Raw genomic sequence first — 10,082 nt, 5'->3', positions numbered from 1 at the left:
AACCCCAACCCCAAACAAACCAAAATCATTGCTCCTCTGTGCTATGTAGTATTCCATCATGTGAATGTAGCATAATTTCCCAATCCATCTGACTGACTGTGGTTGGGCATCAGGGCTGTTTCCATGTTCTTGCGATGGTGAATAACGCTGCTATGAACATTGGTTTACAAGTCTCTGATTGTGCCTCAGTTCTCATTCTCTTAGGGTAATAGCAGTGTAATAGCTGGGTCATATGGAATTTCTATGTTCATCTTTTTTGAGGAAGCACCAAAATGCCTTCCAGAATGGTTGTACCATTTTACATCAACAGTGTATAAGAGTTCCTATCTCTCCACATCCTAACATTTATTACTTGCTGTCCTGTTAAACTTTGCCACTGCTACTGAGGTGAGATGGTATCTCCTTGTGGTTGTGATTTGCATCTCTTATTGCTAGTGATTTTGAGCATTTCTTCATGTGTTTGTTGCCTATCCAGATGTCCCCCTCTGTGAAAAGTCTTTCCATCTCTCCCATTTTTGATTTATGCATTTTTATAATGAGTTATTTGTGGGTTTCTCAGTGTTTATCTCAAATTTTATGGAGCTTCCTAAATGTATAAATTATTTCATATTGTGCAATAAATTTTGAAAGTTTTTCATTTCTTGAAAAAGATATGTATAGATATATTCTCTTTGCTCCCATATACTTTTCTCTCCTTGTCCTTTGGTATGTATATTGTATATGTATATTGTTGTGCATGGTAGTCTGCGTTTTTGTGGGAATATTTATTTTTTTGTTTTTGTGTTCTTTGGTTTGTATAATCTCTTAATCATAGCAACACAAAGCATTCACTGGCAGATAGGTAGCAACTGTACATGAAATATATTCTTCTTGAGTTGAATACTGTTTTATTTGACAGAAGATGAAAAATCTACCAGTGCCTTAGTAACTAACACTTGGTATTTACAGCCCATTAATTGCTGGTCGGGAGCTCTGGTGACATAGTTCATAGCGAGTTATGTTGCAAACCCAAAGGCCTTTAGGCTCCAGAGGTTGAACCCACTAGAGCCTCCTTTGAAGAAAGATGGGTAATCTCCTTCTGTTTTGATTTACAGCTTTGGAAGCTCTTTGAAGGGTGAATATATGCTGGAAAACTGGCAGTGAAGGTTTTTTTTGGGTAGCCGATTACTGCTTGATTGTTCTATTATTTTCAGCATTGGTCTGAGGTATAAATTGTTCTGTGTACTGTCCTATCACATTCTGGCTCCCTTGAAGGAATAATTCCTTAGAGCCTGTTTGTTTTGAACTCAGGAGGGCTCGTCCCACATGTTTTATTTCCTATTTTCTGTTGAAAACTAGCACACCTACTAGTTAGACACTATCGTAATTAAGTCCACAAATCTCTAGTTGCCTTTTACTGCTGCCTCCATTATCCTTGAAATCTCCATTGTTCTTGGTTTGTACTTCTCCATTCTCTGACAAATGAAGTCAATTCCTTTGGAAGAGATTAAAAGGGGTCTTTTTTTTTTTTTTTATATGATCTACTTCTCAGTCAGAGCTCCAAAACTGGAAGTAAGGATAATGGAAAATATTTTTCACTGTTTTCCTGAATGAAACACCTGCTCTAGGAGGTGAACTTTGCAGTAAGTGGGAAAGCAGCTTGAGTATCTCTTTGCTTGCATTTCCTCATGTGACACTGGGCTTAGTTAGTGGAGCCAAAGGCAGTCAGGGCTGCCGCATTTCACCATGACCAAGCTAGTTAAGGCTGGGCCAGGGAAGGAAACCTCTTATTTTAGACTGAGCTTGCCTGGAACATCAGGTAGCTGAAGGAAACATAAAATTGTCTTGCTTCTTCCAGGAACAAAACAGTTGCCTGAGGACTGGGAGGAGAGGAATCTCTGTGTTCTTGGCTGTGGTGTTGTTGTGTGCTTTTGAGTTGGAACCTGCTCATAGTTGACCCTCCAGTGAGTTTTTAAAGGAAGTTGATCTCACATGGGAGGAGAGTGCCTATCCTCTTCCTGTGGAACAGCTGTATAAAACTGTATACTTTTTGAGATTACATTGCAGCTTTTTACCACTTGGCCACCAGAGTTCCCTGTTCTTTGCTGTTGTTATGTGCCATCAAGTCACTTGAAACTTGTAGTGGCCCTATGTACAACAGCTTTAAACCCTGCTCTATCATGAGCCAATTTCATTGTCTCTGACACACCTATCTGATTACCTGCCACCATCTCATCCAGGGTCTTCCTCTTTTGCACTGTCCCTCCACCCTCTGATGTCCTTCTCCAAGGTCTGGTTCCTTCTTGCAACGTGCCCAAAGTGAGATGAAATGAGATGAAGCTTCAAAATCCTTGCTCCCAAGGAGCAGCCTGGTTTCACCCTCTCCAGGACAGACCATTTTGTTCTCTTGGTAATTCATGTTATGTTTGGTACCCTTCTCTAGCACCACAACACAAAGGCATTGATTCTTATTCTGTCATCCATAGTAATTGTCCAGCTTTCTGATGCATAACAATTAATTTCAAAGATCATGGCCTGGATCAGGTACACCTTAGTGTCTAGACTTACCTCATTGCTCTTTGTAGCATTGTACTCTAGAGAATAGAGGTCGCTGACTGCAGACTTCCCCAGTGCAATTAATCTTTTAATTTCCTGACTGCTGGTACCAAGATTGTTGATTGTGGAGCCAAGCAAGCTGACGCTATGAACAGTCTCAATCCCTTCTCCATCTACCATATTGCTGCCAATCAGCCTAGTGGTGAGAATCTTTGTTTTCTTGATGTTGAGCTTCAATCTATATTTAAGGCTGCAGACCTTGACTTTCTGCAGTAAATGCCTCAAAGTCTTCTTCAGTTACAGCAAACAAAGTGTGTCATCTGCATAACATCAGGTTGATGAATCTTCCTCCAATCCTGATGCCACATTTCTCTTCAGAGTCCAGCCTTCAGGGTGATCTGTTACGCATAGAGATTGAAAAGATATGGAGATAGGATGCATCCCTGGTGTGCACCTTTCCTGATTTTGAACCATGCGGTGTTTCCTTGCTCTGTGTTGATGACTGCTTCCTGGTCCAAGTGTAGGTTTTGCATAAGTACAATCTAGTGTTCTGGGATTCCCATTCTTCTCAAAGGTAGAAAGTTTGTTGTGATCCACACAATCAAATGCCTTTGCATAGTCAATGAAACACAGACATTCCTCTAGTATTCTCTGCTGTCAGCTAAGATCCATCTAATATTGGTTATAATGTCCCTATTATCATGGCTTCTTCTAAACCCAGCGTGCACATAGGCAGTTCTCTGTTGATGTAATGTTCCAGTCTTTTTGTTCCAGTCTTTTTCCAGCAACATCTTTTTTTGCGTGTTATATTAATGATATTGTTAGGTAATTTCCATATGCTGTTGGATCACCTTTTTTTGAATGGGAATAAATATGGATTTTTTTCTAGTCCATTGGCCAAGTGGTTGTCCTCAAGATTTCTCAGCACAACCCGGTGTGTGCATCCAGGACAGCATCTGTTTGTTGAGATATGTCATTTGGTATGCTGTCAATTTGTGGGGTCTTGTTTTTTTTTTACCAATTCCTTCAGAGCAGCCTGAGCTGCTTCCTTCATCACCATTGCCTTTTGACCATGTTTTTTTCATGGAAATCTTCTGTATCAGCCAATTATTTTTGGTTCAGTTACACTGTGTAAGACCGTGTAAGATGATAGACGTCCATCTTCTTTTGATGTTTCCTGGGTCATTTGACAGTCTGCCCACATCATCCTTAAGTATTGCAGCTCATGGCTTGAATTTGTTCTTCAGTTTCTTCAGCTTAAGAAATACTGAGCAAATTTGTCCCATTTGATTTTCCAACTCTAGCTCTTTGCCCATTTCATTATAATACTATGCTTTGTCTTCCCATTCTGCCCATTGAAATCTTCTTCAGGTCCTTAACATCTTGATTTTTGTCCTTTGCTTTGGCCTCTTGGTACTCTAGTGCAACATGCAATATCTTCTGGCATCCATCTTGGTCTTTTCTTCTTCCTTCATCTTTGTAATGACATTTTGCATTCTTCATGGATGATACTCCCACAGCTCACCTGGTCTTTGCTCATTAATATTCTAGGCCTCAAACCTGTTCCTGAGATGTTCCTTAAATTCAGGATAGACTCAGTGTTAAACTTTGATATCTGTGGATTTAATTTGGTTTTTTTGAGCTTCAATTTAAACTTGCATACATGTAGTTGATTATCTGATGTACACTCAGCACCTGGCCTAGTTTTCACAGCTGGTATTGAACTTCTCCAATGATTTTTTCCACAGATGTAATCAAACTGATGCCTGTGTAGGCCATCAGGTGAAATCTAAGTATATAGTCACCGTTTGTGTTTCTTTTAAAAGACATTTACAATGAATAAATCATCAAGTATACAGAATTCTATCATTCTGTCTCCAATTCTGTGTTTCCCAACTACTGATCCTTCTTCCTTGTTCCCAACTTTTGCGTTCCAGTCACCCATTATTACTAATATATCTTGTTTGCAAGTTTGATCAATTTCTGATTGCAACTGTTGGCAGAAGTCATCTATTTCCTCCTCTTTGACTCTGGTTGTTGGTGCATAAATTTGAACTGTAGTGATATTAACAGGCCTTCTTTTTATGCATATGGATATTATCCTTTAATTCACACCATTGTATTTCATGATGGATCTAGAAATGTCTTTTAAACTATGAATGTGACCCCATTTTTTTCTCACCTTTTCATTTTTTTTCAAGGTCTAAAACTTGGGTTTTTTATGCATTTTTTAATTAATTTTAATGAACATTTAAAGAGATTTTGGATTTCCATTCATTCATTGCTGCACTTTTCTCCCTGCCCACCCCTCCCCTCCAGTTCGCTCCTTTCCTTGAAAAAAGAATAATTCCTTGATTGATATACAATTCCCCCATCCCCTCACCCCCCGCACCGAGTACACTTCTCTATGCAACCTTAATTCTAGACTCATGTGCCTACCATAATACCCAATCATATATCGCCTTTAATCTGTTCTTTCCCTCATCTTTTCATTTCTTGTGTAGTTGATCATATGACTGACTTATCAAAAATGTTTCATGCCAATCCGTTTCATTTTGCCAGTGCTACTTATGTCAATATGAGTTCCATTTCTTCCTTAACAATCTCTAATATCCTATATTCATACATCTCACATTCCCTGTTCCAAGCACTAGGGTCAGTTTGCAACTGTTTCTTTTTTGTGATTCACAACACAAAAGTTCAGCCTCCAATGCCATATTTGCTAGTCTAATTTAAGTTTGCTCTGTTGTACATAGGGCTTTTTAGGGCCTGTTATCTTGGAAGTGGATGGCCAGTCCTTCTCCCTAATCTGTCTTAATTGAGTGCTTAGATTTAGAGCAATATTTGACAGACAAGCATTTTACCCAAAAAAGCTGATGAGAATATGCTGGTAACTGATCAAGTGTTGATCCCAGGAGCCCACCCGTTCAGCACATGTATTGTATTCCTACCCTCACCCTGCTCTGCCACCATCCGGCTCAATTTTCTCTCCTTACCTCTCCAGCATTTCCCAGGCAGCTCTGGTTTGATGGCTCAGGGCTCCCACCACCCATTTCCTCTCCATTCCCCTGTGACATTGGTGCTCCCAACGAAGGGGAGACGGTGTGATCTCCACGCTGCGGGGCTTTCAGAGCAATTGTTCATGGGATCACTATGAATTGTAGTAGACTTCACAGCACCTAACAACAACAATTACAGAGTAGGAAGTTCCAACCTCCGGTGGAGGACATGAGGGCCTGACTGTTGAGTAGTAGCTTGTGTGATTAACAGTGGGTACCAGAGCACCTGGAAACCTAGTGATCAGTCAGTGTGTGATTTTGATATTTGCATGATGTAACTGATTCTTTCCATATTGTCCTTCAGGAATTATTCCTTATATTTCCCCTTGCCTCAAATTAGGAATAAATATAAGTTTCTCCTGATCTACATGTATGTATCCCATATTCTTTCCTCAGGTTGTTACCCTGAGTAGCAGTGACTACTGTGTCAATCTTTTTTGTTGAGGGTCTTCCTCTCTTTCTTTGGCCCTTCGCCTTTCCCAGCTTGATGCCTTTTTCCAGCTACTAGCCCCTCCTTACAACACGCCTAAAGGATGTGAACGAAATTTCACCATCCTTGCTCCTGGCTGTACTTCAACTTATTCAGTATTCTTCTCCAACACCATAATTCGAAGACATCAATTCTTTTTCTGTAATTCTTACTCATTTTCCAACTTTTATATACATAGGGAGTCATTGAAAAGACTATTGTCTTGATTGGATACACCTTAGTCTTTAAACTAGCATTGTTGCTTGTTAGTGGTTTGGAGAAGTCATTGACAGCAGATTTTCTCAATTTGACTTGTCTTTTGATTTCTTGACTGCTGTTACCAGCTGTGTTGATTGTGTGTGGAGTTTGTCTTTCAATATGGCTTTCCTAGCCACTGAACTCTGCTATGTGGATGGGTGGGAATATGCATGTTAGCCTGTCCACTAGGTGAATGGCTATCTCACCATTCCAGAAGGAATGTTAGTCTCACCAGCCATCAGGAGGATTGACTAATCTTGCCAATAAATTGAGTAGCTCCAGCAACAGATTAGACCATCCTCACCAGAAAAGATGAGAAGCAGCGGCGGCAGCAGCAGCAGCAAGAGAGTGTAGGACACCCTTAAGGGTCAGACATTCTTGTTCCAGCTACAACTATGGCGGCAGCAGCCATAGTCCAAGTAGGGGACGAGAGAGACCTGACATGAGATGGAGCTGGCTGTTAAACCCCCTTTCCCCCTGGACAAAATTAGAGGTAACATTAGAGCCTTTACCCAAATTTGTTGAACGGTTGGGGGGCGGCGGGCATGGAGAGCCAATATTGGCAGGACTGAGAACTCTGTAACACTGCTCTAAAGCTATGAGATACCTGCATGCACATTTCAGAAGCTAAACTGACTATATTCTGCCACCAACCTGGATTATAACCTTTTGATTTCCGCAACATGGTTCTATGTGGTCTGTGAGCTATCACATTGGATTTCAGACACAGGAAAGCAGTAAGATTGGTGCTGAAATGAGAAGAAAGAGGTACGTGGGGGACATGTCTGACCTCATGGGAATAGGTCTTTTGTTATTGATGATGTGGACAGGGAAAGTTTCCCTTTGCGAAGTTGATAAAGGTCATATATGGCTGTCCCCAAGGGGCCTTTGTTCTTTTTACATTATGGATCCAAGTAATATGAAATTATTGATAGTTTCTATCTCGTCCCCATTTGTCATGATGTTGCTTATTGATCTAGTGGTGAAGATTTTTGTTTTCTGGATGTTGCAAAGTAATTCATATTAAAAGTTTCCAGATTTTGATCTTTACAACAAGTGCTTCAAGCTATCCTCACTTTCAGCAACCAAGATTGTGTGCATAATGCAGGTTGTTTATTAATCTTCCTCCAATCCTGATGCACATTCTTCTTCATGTAGTTCAACTTCTTGAATTACTTGCTCAGCATACAGGTTGGATGGATGCAACCCAGATGCACTTCTTGATTTTAAGTATTAGGATAAATGGGTCTGGCATTTCAGATCATTAGAAATATTATGCTTTTCTTGGCTTAATATGATTTCATTTTGGCATAATGTCATTTGCCAAGCTTTAGTATAGAGGTTAGGATAGAGAAGAGATGGGAGCTTAAAAGGTAGGAGATTTATTTAGTTTCTTTCTAGTTCTACTTTAAGAAGGTCTGATGGTGTAGTGGTAAGAAGCTATGCTGCAATCCCAAAGGCACATAGTTCTAATCCACCACCTGCTCCACAGGAGAAGGATGGGCAGTATCCTCCTGCATGATTAACTGCCTCTGAAAATCTGCTGGAGCATTAGCTTTGAGTTGATTCCAACTGGACAGGATTCAACAACAGCTTTACTTGACATTGATTAAGGGAACAGCAAAATGAACGTTACTTCTATTCTTGTCTTTATTATTTAAATCAGGGTTCCTGGTAGCACAGTAAATGTGCTCAGTGCTAACTGAATGGAGGATCTCCAGGATTTGGAATTAACTTGATAGAAGTGGAAGGTGACAAAATGCCTTCTTCCTAGCTTCCTTGTTGCTTGAATCATCTTGCTTTGTGATGATACGTTACTGGAGAAATAACTTCGTAATCTTCCTTTCCAAGGTCACCTTTCCTCAGTAATTTGATTTGTTTGTTGTGGCAGTTAAGTTTATCCTGTTGACCTTGCTTCTCTTGACTTTGAAAAATGTATTTTTTTGTATTCTGAAATAGTTATAATCTCATAACCTTTAAGCAACTTGTTGGCAACACATCTTAAATCAAGTGGAAGTTTAGGAGAACATTTTGATGTTTCATTCTTAAGCGTTCTTAGTAGTGCAATGACTAAGGGCTCACCTGCTAACTGAGAGGGTAGTGGTTTGAAGTGGTTACCTCCTCAGATGAAAGATATGACTGTCTACTTCCACAAAGATTATAGAGTTTTGGTATAGTTTTACTCTGGTGCAGTTTTATTCTGTTGTGTAGAGTTGTTTTGAGTTTGTATCAACTTCATTGCAATGAGTTTGCTATATTTTTTCTTAATAATGTATTCTGAATGATATTTCTCCTTATCCACATGCATCTGTGACTTTTATTTTAAAAATACTATGATTTAGAAAACTATTAACATGAAGTTTTAACTTGAGGCTTCAATTGTTTTGTTCTTACATCTTTTTAAAATTGGGAAGGGTGTACACCAGGGATGTGTCCTATCTCCATACCTTTTATTATTTTTTATTTTATCATTTTTGTGTGTGTATGTGTACCATCAAATCAGATCTGACTGGTATAGGAGAAGGGTGGCCCTACTTCTCCAGTGGAGCATCTATCTGGTGGATTCGAACCACCTGACTTTGGGATTGCCGTGTAGCTTCTTGCCACTAGGCCACCAGAGTTGCTGTCTCCATACCTTTTCAACCTAGATGTTGAACAGATTATTTGGGAGGCTGGGCCCTATGAGGAGAAATGTGGCATCAGAATTAGAGGAAAGCTCATCAACAATCTAAGTTATGTAGATGACACAACCCTGCTTGCTGAAATCAGGAGGACCTGAAGCACTTGCTACAGAAGGTCAAGGATTGCAGCCTTCAATAGGGATGGAAGCTTAACATCAAGAAAACAAAGATTCTCACTACTGGGCCTACTGGCAGCATCATGATAGATGGTGAAGAGACTGAGATTGTTAGTTTGCTTGCCTCCACAGTCAACACAGCAGCAACCAGGAAATTAAAAGAAGAATTGCATTGGGAAAGTCTGCTGTCAGAGACCTCTTCTAAGTATTGAAGAGCAACTGTGTCAGTCTGGAGACTAAGGTGCGCCTGATCCAGGCCATAGTCTTTGCAATTACTTGCTGTACATAAGAGAGCAGGACAATGACTAGGGATAATAAAAGGAGAATTTTTTTTTTTACTCTGATTTACTTACAAAGTTTAAATACATTGTTTTTCACAAAAGATTGTTCCCATTTCTTTCACGTTACCTACCCATCAGATTGTGTAACCTGTGATTAAAACCCTGTTATATCCTCCTCCCCGCCAGTTGATGCTTTTGAGCTGTGATTCTAGAGAAGAGTATTGGTTATACCATGGACTGCTAAGAGAACAAACAGGTTCAGTCTTTGAGAGGGTGAGACCAGGCTGCTCGTTGGAGGCAAGGATTCTGAAGCTTCGTCTGACATACTTTGGACATGTTGACAGGAGGGATCAGTCCTTGGAGAGGAACATCATGCTTGGTAGGGTGGAGGGACAGCGCAGGAGGGGAAGACCCTCTATAAGGTGGATTGATCCAGTGACTGGGGTAATCGGGATGGGTGTGTCAGAGGCAATGAGACTGGCACAGGATAGAGCAGTGTCTAGGGCTGTTGTACATAGGGCCACTATGAGTCGCAAATGACTCGACGGCACATAACAACAACAACTAAAATCACAATAAAAAGTTAAAAAAGATATGTTGTTGTTGTTGTTGTTATGTGCCATCAAGTCGCCTGCAACTCATAACAACTCTATGTACAACAGCTCTAAACCCTGCTCTATCCT

At 40.2% G+C, this 10,082-nt stretch overlaps 1 protein-coding gene and 1 pseudogene across 2 annotated transcripts in view; both read left to right on the top strand.

The window, feature by feature from the left end:
• The window catches only part of LOC102844129, a 13,510-nt pseudogene extending 6,743 nt beyond the window's left edge, over positions 1-6,767 (top strand).
• Positions 1-10,082, top strand: part of BRE (brain and reproductive organ-expressed (TNFRSF1A modulator)) — a 724,026-nt gene that overhangs the window by 44,471 nt on the left and 669,473 nt on the right. The gene's annotated exons all lie outside the window — the stretch shown is intronic.

This window comes from Elephantulus edwardii, unplaced genomic scaffold, assembly GCF_000299155.1.
Source record: "Elephantulus edwardii isolate Elephantulus edwardi_28Jun2011 unplaced genomic scaffold, EleEdw1.0 scaffold00009, whole genome shotgun sequence".
In the NCBI taxonomy this organism is placed as follows: Eukaryota; Metazoa; Chordata; class Mammalia; order Macroscelidea; family Macroscelididae; genus Elephantulus; species Elephantulus edwardii.
The sequence above is the reverse complement of the archived record's forward strand: the minus strand, read 5'-3'. Positions and strand labels throughout refer to the sequence as shown.